Source organism: Nicotiana sylvestris, chromosome 9 (assembly GCF_000393655.2).
Source record: "Nicotiana sylvestris chromosome 9, ASM39365v2, whole genome shotgun sequence".
Lineage (NCBI taxonomy): Eukaryota > Viridiplantae > Streptophyta > Magnoliopsida > Solanales > Solanaceae > Nicotiana > Nicotiana sylvestris.
The window spans coordinates 88,702,215-88,715,310 of NC_091065.1; positions in this window are offsets into that span (position 1 = coordinate 88,702,215).

Genomic DNA, 13,096 nt, shown 5'->3' on the forward strand with positions numbered 1-13,096 from the left:
GTACAAAACTCCTCCGCTGAGGAAGAAACCATTTGACAAACGCCGAAGGGCTCTTTTTTGGGCTCCAGTGGCCTGTTCCGGATATATCCCCATTCTGAGGTACTCCTTGATATCATGAAACCAAGGCTCGCCATCTGCTTCATCTTCCACCGCATTGCAATAAGCGTGCTGATCACGAACCTGGATGTGCAGAGGGTCAACATACATTTTGTCAGGGTGGTGCAACATTGATGCTAAGGTGGCCAATGCATCCGCAACCTCGTTATGAACTCTCGGGATATGTTTGAATTTCACCGATCGAAATTGCTTGCTCAGATCGTGCAAGCATTGTCGATAAGGTATGAGTTTCAAGTCCCGTGTTTCCCATTCGCCCTGAATCTGATGTACCAAGAGGTCCGAGTCTCCCAAGACCAAAACGTCTTGGACATCCATGTCCGCAGCCAATCGCAGACCCAAAATGCAAGCTTCATACTCGGCCATATTATTGGTGCAATAGAATCGTAGTTGGGCCGTAACAGGATAATGGCGTCTTGTTTCAGAAATGAGTACTGCTCCTATTCCAACCCTTTTCGCGTTTGCAGCTCCATCGAAGAAAAGCTTCCAACTCGGTTCCTCGGGTAACGCCAGCTCACTTGTATGCATCACTTCTTCATCGGGAAAATACGTTCTTAAAGGCTCGTTATTTTCATCAACGGGATTCTCTGCCAAATGGTCGGCCAGCGCTTGGGCTTTCACGGCTGTCCTTGTCACATAAACGATATCGAACTCTGTGAGCAGAATTTGCCATTTTGCGAACCTCCCTGTGGGCATAGGTTTCTGAAAGATATACTTCAATGGGTCCAAACGGGATATGAGATAAGTAGTATACGAGGACAGGTAGTGTTTCAACTTCTGAGCTACCCAAGTTAGGGCGCAGCATGTTTTCTCGAGTTGAGTGTACTTGACCTCATATACTGTGAATTTCTTGCTAAGATAGTAAATGGCCTGCTCCTTCCTTCCTGTGTCATCGTGTTGCCCCAGTACACAACCAAATGAATTTTCCAGGACCGTCAGATAAAGAATTAAGGGCTTCCCTGGCTTAGGCGGGACCAACACGGGTGGATTAGACAGATACCCTTTGATTTGGTCGAAAGCCTCTTGACACTCTGCCGTCTAACTTACCGCAACATCCTTTTTCAGCAGCCGAAATATGGGCTCACAAGTTGCTGTGAGTTGAGCGATGAACCTGCTGATGTAATTGAGTCTACCCAACAGACTCATTACTTCTGTTTTGTTCTTTGGCGGTGGCAAATCTCGGATGGATTTGATCTTAGATGGGTCTAACTCAATACCCCGTCGACTGATGATGAATCCTAACAACGTTCCTGATGGAACCCCGAATGCGCATTTGGCCGGGTTAAGCTTGATATCATACCTTCGGAGTCTTTGGAAGAATCTCCTTAGGTCTGCTACATGGTCTTCCTGACGCCAAGACTTTATGATCACATCATCTACGTACACCTCAATTTCTTTGTGTATCATGTCGTGAAACACAGCAGTCATTGCTTCGCATGTACGTTGCCCCGGCATTCTTCAGTCCGAACGGCATTACCCGATAGCAGTAAGTTCCCCATGGCGTAATAAAAGCTGTCTTTTCCGCATCTTCCTCGTCCATTAGGATCTGATGATATCCCGCATAGCAATCCACAAAGGATCCGATCTCGCGCCCAACGCAATTATCGATCAGGATATGGATGTTGGGCAACGGAAAATTGTCCTTGGGACTTGCTTTGTTGAGATTGCGGTAGTCGACACACACCCTGATTTTCCCATCCTTCTTTAGAACTGGTACTACATTGGCCAACCACTCGGGATATCGAGTGACCCGAATGACCTTCGCCTGCAACTGCTTAATCACCTCTTCTTTGATCTTTACACTCATTTCTGTTTTAAATTTCCTTAGCTTTTGCTTGACCGGAGGGTATGCCGGGTCAGTGGGCAATTTGTGAACCACTAAATTGGTGCTTAATCCCGGCATATCATCATATGACCATGCAAAAACATCTTTGAATTCCACGAGGGTTTTGATCAATTCTTCCCTGACATTCGGCTCAATATGGATGCTGATCTTGGTTTCTCGGACATTATCAGCGTCTCCTAGATTCACAGCCTCAGTGTCATTTAGGTTAGGTTTGGGTTTTTCTTCAAATTGGCACAGTTCTCGGTTTATCTCTTCGAAGGCTTTATCTTCGTCATATTCAGATTCATCGTCACAAACGACCTCTTGTATCATTAAGTCGGATGTAGATTGATTTATTAGACTAGGTTGAAGATCCGCTGTGCATGCCATGTCATTATAACCAGTAAAAAGAGAACTGTTCAGAAAGAAAAAGAACAAGACAAAATTAAAATGAGACAAAAGAAGAGAACTTTATTAAACTTGCGGGATAAAAGGGTTCACACTTTTACAAAACAAAAGTAAAATTTGGATTACACCCTGGAATAATCCGAACAAAACAAAACAAACAAAAAACATAAATCAAAGCCTACTACCAAGACTCCCCTCGGACAGGAAGAAGAGTAACCGTCCAATTGTTGGTCTTGGCCTCAGGCCCCACAAGTTGTATCTTCGCCCTGCTGTAACTCTCTCCAGCTTCTACCATACTGACATCAGCGAATAGCCTCTCGAAACTTTGATTCAGGTCCCCATCCATACCAATCAATGGTCCTAGAATATCTGGGACTGGCGGCCCCTTGGCGCTTGCTCTGACAAAAGACCTTGAGAGACGTGGCACCGGCTTGGGCAGAAACCAAACTCTCTTCTTCATTTTTCACGCTTGCTTCCTATCTACCGCGGTTGGTTTGAACCCCAAACCGAAGTTTTCCAAGTTCTTGGGCAGGGAGACAGGTTGGACAATCCCCTGAAGCTCAACTCCCAGGCCTTTTCCTGGCACGAACCCGTTGCCCAGCATTTCCGAGACCATCATGATTGTTGCGGAAGCTACCCTAGGGTACTGAAGGATCTCACCCTCAGAAATATTGTTTGCCGACATTGTATCAAAAATCTGGTAGACCCAAGGACCTTTGTCGTCATCGGTCTCTATGAATGGCACAATGGCGCCACCCATGGTGCATGACGTGTCCTCGCCGTGTAGTACGACCTCTTGTCTATCCCACTCGAACTTGAACATCTGATGTAGGGTGGAAGGCACTGCTTTGGCTGCGTGGATCCATGGTCGTCCTAGCAGCATGTTATAAGATACTGTGGCTTCTAATACCTGGAATTCCATGGTAAACTGGACCGGACCGATGGTCAATTCAAGCACATAATCCCCCACAGTGGCTGTTCCATTTCCGTCAAATCCCCGGACACAGATGATATTCTTGTGGTTTCTTCCGTGGTCGGTCTTTAACTGGTTCAGAGTGGATAATGGACAAATATTGGCACTCGAACCGTTATCCACCAATACCCGAGCAACTACCGAGTTTTCGCATTTGACAGTTAGGTAGAGAGCTTTATTGTGCTCTGCACCTTCCACTGGCAGATTATCATCTGAGAATGTTACCATGTTCACCTCGAAAATCTTGTTGGCAATGGCTTCCAGGTGGTTTACAGAAATCTCGTTGGGTACATGAGCTTCGTTTAATATTTTCATCAGGGCCCGACGATGCTCCTCAGAATGGATTAGTAATGACAACAGCGAGATCTGGGCCGGTGTTTTCCTCAGCTGTTCGACCACGGAGTAGTCCTGTACTTTCATCTTCCTCAAGAACTCCTCAGCCTCTTCTTCGGACACATGTTTCTTGGTTGTAGCGGGGTTGGTTCTTCTCAGCTCTACCGGAGCAAAACACCGACCTGATCGAGTCAGCCCTTGCGCTTCACAACTAACTTCCTCCACTTGTTTTCCTTTGTACATCACCACTGCCTTCTCGTATTTCCAAGGCACAACCTAGCTATCAATCATCGGCAACTGAACTATAGGATTTATGGTGACCAGTTCCCTGTATAACCCTTTCAACACAACTGCAGGAGTGGGCGGAGCCACTGATATTACCAACTTGTTTGGCTCGGGTTTGCTTGTTATGGCGGACGGTCTCTTCCCCAATATCACTACCGGCTTGACGCCTTCTCCCTGGGACTGTACCCCTGTTCCTCCACTGGTCGGTCCTTCTTTCGGAGCGGCCTGGATCATCATCACTGTTTGTGAGGGTTTTCTCAACTCTCCTCCCTCATACACCAACTCAATCATGTGAGTCTCGTGGTGCGCTGGCAATGGGTTCTGGTTGATGTTAGGAGCCTCCGGTGTCTGGACCTCGATCTTATTGGTATCAATAAGATCCTGTATGGCATGCCTCAACTTCCAACACTTTTCGGTATCATGCCCCAGCATCCCTGAGCAGTACTCACAGCTTACTGATCGGTCCAAATTCTGGGGTGGGGGATTTGGTTCTCGAGTCTGGACAGGACTAACCAAACCTAATTACCTCAATTTGTGGAACAAAGCGGTGTAGGTTTCTCCCAACTCGGTGAAAGTTCTGTATTTCCGCAGCCTGTCATTCCTAGCATCCGGATTTCCCCGAAAGCCTGCCCCTGGAGAGTTTCTATATGCCCTCGATGGAGGATAGGTGTTTTGTGGTGGTGCATATGTGTTCCGGGGAGCCGGCACGCGCCATTGTGGGTGAACCGGAGGCTGAGTGTATGTCTGGGCTTGGTGTATGGAGAAATGTGGTTCTCGAGGTAGGTAATAGTACTGTGTTGGGCTATATGGGTAGTTTGGCCTGTGGGGCCTGGGTTGGTTGTAGTGGGGTTTGCCAGACCTGGGCCAACTACTTGCCTCAATCGTGGCAATTTCTTCTTTCTTCCTTCTTCCCAGCGCACCTCCCGTGCCGCTCTGAATAGCCTGGGTTGTGGCCTTGAGTGCCGAGTAATTCAGGATTTTGTCAGACCTCAGACCCTCCTCTATCATGACCCCTATCTTTACTACCTCGTTGAAGGATTTTCCAACCGTCGTCACCAAGTGACCAAAGTAGGTTGGATCCAGTGTTTGCAAGAAGTAGTCCACCATTTCTCCCTCTCTCATGGGAGGATCCACTCTAGCTGCTTGCTCTCTCCAGCGGAACCCGTACTCGCGAAAACTTTCCCCGGGCTTCTTCCCGGTCCTCAATAATGTGAGACGGTCAGGGACTATCTCGAGATTGTATTGGAAATGACCTGCGAAAGCCTGCGCCAGATCATCCCAAGTGTACCATCTGCTGGAATCCTACCTGGTATACCATTCTAGTGCCGATCCGCTCAGAATTTGGCCGAAATAAGCTATCAGCAACTCATCTTTGCCACCTGCCCCTCTCATTTTGCTACAGAATCCCCGCAAATGCGCCATGGGATCACTGTGCCCTTCATATAAATCAAACTTAGGCATCTTGAACCCAGCCGGGAGTTGGACATCCGGGAAAAGGCATAGATCTTTGTAGGCCACGCTGACCTGGTTTCCCAATCCGTGCAGGTTCTTAAAGGACTGCTCCAGGCTTTTGAATTTCCTCAATACCTCATCTTGTTCTGGGGCTTTAACCGGTTTTTCAATTTCTGCCGGTACCTCCAAATGCGGATTGTAGGCATGTGGTTCGGGGGCATGGAATGTAGGCTCAGGGGGATAGTATTACGTATCGGGAGCCTGAAACAATGGCTCGCTGGCCGTTCTCTGCAGGGTAGCTGATGTGGGTCCCGCAAAAGTGGGAACATTTGGTGTTGGGAGAGGTTGATGCGGTGGTGGAGCTTGGGAATCGTGAGGGCTTCTTTCTTGATGATAATGGGGATTTGTGAGGCTTGTTGAAGGGCCGGAGTGATGGTATTCCGGCATGTGCCCCAGTGGCTCAGGGTTTTTTTGTGCTTTGGCTAAAGCTTGCTGCATTGCATTCATCTCTAGTCCCATCCTTTCAATCTTTTCCATCGCTTCTTTTAACAACTGGCTCATCGGCCTTTCTCCCTCGGTACTATTCTCTGAAGTAGTCATGCTTGTTGCTACTGGTCCTTTGGATCTGGTTTGGTAAGGGTGTGTTGCCAGAATTCTTTAACAACTAACTGTCTGGATGCAGACAACAACAAACTTTGTTAGCGTTAGAGCTTAACAGATTTGATAACAACACATCGAGGATGCAATGCTCCTAGGCAGTTAACCGTTTCTAACATGCTTTGCTTCAAACAACATGCGTCATCCCGGCTTGCTCATTTGTCCTTTTAAAGCACTTTGGGAAACCCTGTATTTTATTTTATTCTTGTATTTATTATTTTTCTTTTTCTTTCTTTATTAAAGGCGGTCGAATCTTATGGGGATTGCCTACGTATCACGTCCCCGCGCGAATCAGACCAGGCGTAGTTCTGCCATAAAGTAAAGAAACACAAAATTCTTTTGGAATCATTAAATTCATTCTCAAAATTTTGCTATTACAAATTACTTCAAACAAGGAATAACAATGGTACAGACTCCACAGTTCTTAACCCGATTTGACTAAAAGAAAAGAAAACAACATATGGGAAAGCAACAAAGTCAAATAAACAGGGCTCGACCAAAGATTAATTTTCCAACTTAGGGGCCCGCGAGGCATCATTCGGCCTTTCTGCGGCCCTTGGTGTGAGGTCTCTCTGCAAGCTTTTCAACTCATTCATAATCCGGTGGACGCAGCCCATGACGGAAATAAGGAGGGCCTTCCGAGGTATTTGCTCACATGATAGGCATTTCATGTAGATGTAATGCCCAATTTCGTCGATCCTTCCTCGAATGTTGTCCCTTTCAACGAACAATTGCCTGATTCGTCGGTTCTTCAATCCCAGTGCCTGAGCATTGTCGGCAAGTCGATCCTGGAACAACTCCATTTGTCTTTCCATGCAGGCCATTACATCGTAACAATGTCTTCTGTCGGCCTGGGCATCTCGTGCTTGTTTGATGATCCGATTATGAAGAGTGGAGTTCGTTTTCCTTAATATCCCGATGCTCATTTCATAATCCCTTATGACCTGTTGCAGATGCTGCCTCCGGGCCATTGTGCATTTTGCCCATCTGACCTTCATCCTTGCTACTCAAGCTTCTGATTGTTCTAATTTTCCTTGGCTTTGGATGACCTGATTTCTCAAACTTGCTATCAATCTTTCGTCGGAGCGACGCTTCTGTCGGTCGATGTTACTCTTACTGGCTTGGCGAATGCGGGCCTTTAGTGTCTGGTTTTCTTGGGCTAACTTGTTCTTCTCAACCCGCTCGGAGGCGATTTGCACGTTGTTCTCAAATACAAGCTTTTCAACTTGTTGTTTTAGCTTCCCGATTTCAGCCTGGTAACCTTCCTCTCTTTTTAACCAGCCCCATTGTGCATGTGATGATTCCTCAAAGTCTTGAATGTGAGCTCTCTTAGTTGGTCTCTGGTGCTCAAGCTCTCTTCGGTACCACGTGAGGTATTTTGGTGACACTTCGCCCTTGGCCTTGTCTCGTACACAAGTATCTACCTTCAGGGTTTGACATTCATTCCAGATTCGCCGAACGACCGCCTTAGGGAACTGCCCACCAGGCCCGATTTCGATCACCTGACTACTGAGATCCTCTTCTTTTGGGATTATTTGGTATCGTCCCAACTGTCTCAATACTCTGCATGGTGCGTAGGGCTGGATACTTTGGAGACCCATCAACAGTAAATAAGATTTGGTGGCTGACATGTGTATGACTTCCTCTATGGGTAGCCATTCGAATGCCCACTCTATCTGGTTTGCTGAAATAGAGCGCAGTAGCGTGACCCATTCGGCAACCCCTTCCGGCAATCTGAAACCGTCGATCCTGGTGGGAAACTCTTCTATACAAGTCTTTTGTGATGGCCCATATTTCAGCAATTGAGGACGATGACATAGATGATCTATCATCCACATTTGCAGTATTATGTTACATCCTTCGAAGAAAACCCCTCCGATTTTGCAAATAGTGAGTGCGCAGAAAATATATGCTATTATCATTGGTGCTAGAGTGCTGTTTTCTTGCTTGAGCAAAGTGCTGACGACCCCAGTGATTTGTATGTTAATTTTCCCATGCTTTCTAGGGAACACCAGAAAACCTAGAAAGGCTATCATGAAAGCAATACATCTATGCCATTCCCATTTCAAACGGCTTTCTCCACTGCAAATCTTATTCTCGGGATTGTTGAACCCTCCCAAATGACCGTACCTGTCGTACAGAAATGCAAAACTACAAAACCTTTTTGATAACTCTGGGTTATGTACCGTTCTGCGGATCTTTACGATGTCCAGGAATTTGTGTATGGTTACGGTCCTTGGTGCAATGAGATACTGCTCTTTCATAGGGATGTTAGGACATCCAATGTACCCTGCCAACTCCTCCAGTGTCGGGGTGAGTTCGAAATCTGAGAAGTGAAATACGTTGTGAGCCGAGTCCCAAAATGAAATTAGAGCCCTGATAACGTCCCCTTGTGGATCGATGTCCAACAATCCAACCAAATTTCCCAAGTATATTTTGACTGTATCTTGCCCTGATCCTCCCAAGCCGTTCCACCACATGCGTAAGCCCAGAGGAATTTTGTTTATAATGGCCTCAGATGAACTCCTACTTGTGCTCATTCTGCACATTTATTAAGGTGATTTTAGACAAGGATTTTTTTTTATTTTTTTATTTTGACTCCAAATATTTTTTTTTTGAAAGAAATAATATGTGTATATACATACATGGGTATATATATATATATTTGTAAAACAAAATCGGGGAGTTGGACCCGATAAGGGTTGTCTACGTATCCCACATCCGGTTGGAATCAAACCGACGTAGTTCGGGTAAGAAATTTATCACGGTTTTTCAAAAATATTTGGACATTGCCTTTTAAGCGAGAAATTTTGAAATTCCTTTTTTCATCTTTTTATTTATTTATTTATTTATTTATTTATTTTTCAAAATTCCCGTTACCACCTGCTGGTCAACATACAAATTTGAAGCAAATTAATGCGATAACAGATAAAATGCCACATGATGGCCTTTTTTTTGTTCCAGGTTGCTATTCCTAGACGGGCCCAACCACTGTGTTGAGCCCCCTAAGTCAAATGCAACGTGATGCAAATAAGCGCTTTCCTACTAGGGATCCGGCATGAAGTTATGTTTTATTAAGCTTCAAACTGGGCTTTGTTCTAGACCTGGCTTACACGAGCGGACAACTCGAGTTGAGGAGGGGGCTACGTATCGGGGACCCGCGGGGTCGTCCGGCTTTGTAACTTATCCGAGCCTCTTTCTACTTGGGTATGACACTAACAGAATAGGGAGTCTCGACCAGCGAGCTTCTCTCCGGAGGTAAGAAGAGAAGGGTTTCGGCGCAGTTTATATATACAGTCAAATATATCAAAGCGGTAACACACATCATTTTGCACATGAATCACATATAAGGATATCAGATAATAAATAAAGCCAAATAGAACAATTATTCCAAGCTCGAATTTCTAACCCTGAGCCAGTGGTTCTGGGTCTTTCGTCCCCAGTAGAGTCACCAGAGCTGTCACACCTCCCTTTTCCGCACCCGCGAGGGTACAAGGGAGTTTTTCCAATTAAAGGACAATCGAAACGGGATTTGTTTATTTATTTCAGAGTCGCCACTTGGGAGATTTAGGGTGTCCCAAGTCACCAATTTTAATCCCGAATCGAGGAAAAGAATGACTCCATATTACAGTCTGCGCGCCAGAAATCCGGATAAGGAATTCTGTTAACCCGGGAGAAGGTGTTAGGCATTCCCGAATTCCATGGTTCTAGCACGGTCGCTCAACTGTTATATTCGGCTTGATTATCTGATTTTATACATATATGAACTTATGTGCAAATTTTAACTTTTGACCGCTTTCATAATTATTATTATTATTTTTTACAAGGAATTGCAACGTTGTGAAAATGTATCTCGAACCGCGTTACAATCAATGTACCCGTGGTCGTCGACACACTTTGACTCCGTTGAGATTTGGATTTGGGTCACATCAATGTGCACCCGAGTTTAAGGAAATTAAATTATTAAAGGCGCGCCTAAAGCGACTAGCGTATCATTTACTTTGGGTAGGGCCGTGGAATTTTACTAAACGGTCCATCCCGAAGTCTAAGCAATTTTAAGGCAAATATTTATTTAGGGCCCCGCAATTTTGTATTTTTATTTGGCTCATCTCATCTCATTTTTTTTAAAAGGAATTGGCAACGTCGTGGACATGCATCTCGAATCACGTCACAATCAATGTGCCCGTGATTAGAGACACATTTCAACTCCGCTGAGATTTGGATTTGGGTCACATAAATGTGCACCCGAGTTTAAGGAGATAACGTTATTAAATACGCGCCTAAAATGACTAGCGTATCATTATTTCGGGGAGGCCGTGGAATTTTGCTAAACGGTCCATCCCGAAGTCTAAGCAATTTTAAAACAAATATTTACTGAGGGCCCCGCAAATTTTTTATTTTTTTTTATTTGACGAAGCTCGTCTCACTTATTTATTTATTTATTTTTAAGAGGAAAGTAACTACATTTCTATTTTTATTTGTCTCTAAATAAAGAAAAATCCTAGTTAATTACATGCTAAAAAAACCGTAACTTATTTAATTAATAGATTACAACAAATGCTAACGAAAATTATACTTGAACTTGTAAAAATGAAAAATTGTTTCGCGCCTTATTCCATAAGCTAATATTACTAAAAATGGAATTATGTATATAAAAAAACGTACAAGATTGAATAACGTTACTACAATTAGCCATTTTTAACTGTGGTGAGGTTAACTAAATGATCAAAGCTATAGACTAATACATTAACCCTAATGGATTCGCAATTTAACTATACTTTATTGAAACTACTCTACATTAGTGTAAGTATACTTAATTATTAATACATAAAATTATCGACTATGACCTTTATTTATTTATTTAATTATTTACTTTTATTATTATTATTGGAGCTATAATGTTGACACTACCCAACCACCTTATTTTTACATTTTTATCAAGTCCACAATCTATCTATGTGAGATTATTTGTAACATGAATTAATGCCAATACTGATGAGAGTATAATCACTTAAGAGGACTAATGGAAATTAGTTTTAACCATCTAAACGAAATACTAATTGGGTTTTGACTAAGTACTCTATCTCATTTATGGACTACTTGAATATATGCATACAAACAACTAACTAGAGATATGCTACTTATCATGATTTACCCCATTAATCTAATAAAATTGAAAGGTTCATGTTATATCATCGCATGACCATTTATATGATTCCTTCTCTTTTCAATCCAATTATACAAAAAAAATAAAAAAATAAAAAATAAAACAGTTCATAAAAAAACTAAATAGACCAGATTGTCTACTATCTGCTTTATTGAAGCGGTTCGATTTTATTGCTGCATTTCAACTTCAAAGCTTTATCACTACAAGATTCGAATGTGTACCTGGAATTCGAACTACAAATAGAGAAAAGAGGTCAGGAGCAACAATGTACAGCAGTAGCACAGCAACAGATTCCCACAACAAATAACAGCAACAAAACAGCAATAACCAATGTAACAATGGTCAGAACCAAACTGAAAACCCTAGAAAGCTTGACTGAAAATCAGTAGTACTAAACGCAATCCAACAGATGGCAGTAACAAAGTTCTGATTTCAGCAGTATAGAAAAGAACCTCACTTTCAGTTTTTAGCTCTCAAAGACTGATTTTTAGTTCTGAAAAATTAGCCTATCTCTCACCTTTTTTTTCACCAAACTGTTCTCTCAACTTCCAGTCTCAATCCTTTTTTTTCCAGTCCCCTTCTCTATATCAACTCCCCTTATTTATAGGCTAGAACTAAACATTATTTATTCAAAGCTTTTCACTTTCAGCCTGTATATTCCCTCTCATGTGCATCTATACACTTTTATCATTAATCTCATGCTTATTTTCTGATTTTCCACCCTTAAAGATACCAGACAGGGTGTATTCTGCACTACTAATTCTCTTTTCATTAAATAATTCATTAATTATACACTGAATATTAACTGGCAGGCTACTAACACTAATCATTTTAAATCTTTTAATACCCAAAAATACCCCTGAAAAATCCCCTATTATTATTGACTTGCCCTCACTCTTAGCAATATGTATTTAAACCTCTCTGATTTACAACTACACCAAATCACTACACAGCTACAACCAATCCTTAAGTCAAATTCACACAAAATGATTCAAGCATCAAAACATACCAACGAAGTGATTCATGCTGTATTCGTCCAAACAAAGCAGTCATAAACTAACTATTCGACGAAGTTGTTCAAATCGAATGTAGCTTATAACGCACACTCAAACAAACAGAAGAAAAATCTTGACCAAATAAAAAGGTCTTGAAGAAGAAGGAGAACTAATGAACAAAACAAGATTACAAAATAACACTTTAAACAAAGAATCAATAATCCGAAAAATAGAATAATAAAAAAAACAAGATTAGGAACAACATTTAAAATCAAAGCCATAACAGAAAATAAATAAAAATGAACTAAATAATCTTGAAAGAAAATCCTAAAACTTGAACGAACCCAAGTCGAACTCGGAGTTGAACTATTGGAGGTTGAACGGACTGTTTTGTGGACGTTGAAAAAGGACGAAGCAGCAGCTGGACGTTTGGACTATGGCGGATTAGCATGGAGGGACGAGGGTGTCGTGGCGTCGAGGAGTAGCAGCGGCAACAAAACTCGGCAAGGCAGAATCACAACAACCAACAGCTGCTCGCGAAATATGAAACAATGACGACAGCAGTAAGGTCGATGAGAGGGGGGCTGCTGACGGGCCTGTTTGGTGGTGGCATTACTGGTTCACTTCCGGGGATGCGAGGGGTCGTTTGGGCAGTGGACGATGGGCAGTGATGGGTGGTGGAAGGGTCTATTTGGTGGTGGTGTTTGGTGGTGTTGTCTGGACGTGAGGGATTAGGGTCGGGGGATAGTGACAGACTGGTTTTGGAAGGGTGACGAGGGTTTAGGGTATGGTTGGTTTGGAGGAGAAGAACGTGACGCAGCAGCAGCAGTGTTCGTCGGATTTAATGGAGGATCGCCAGAAAATGGTTTGATGGAGCTAGGAGGAGG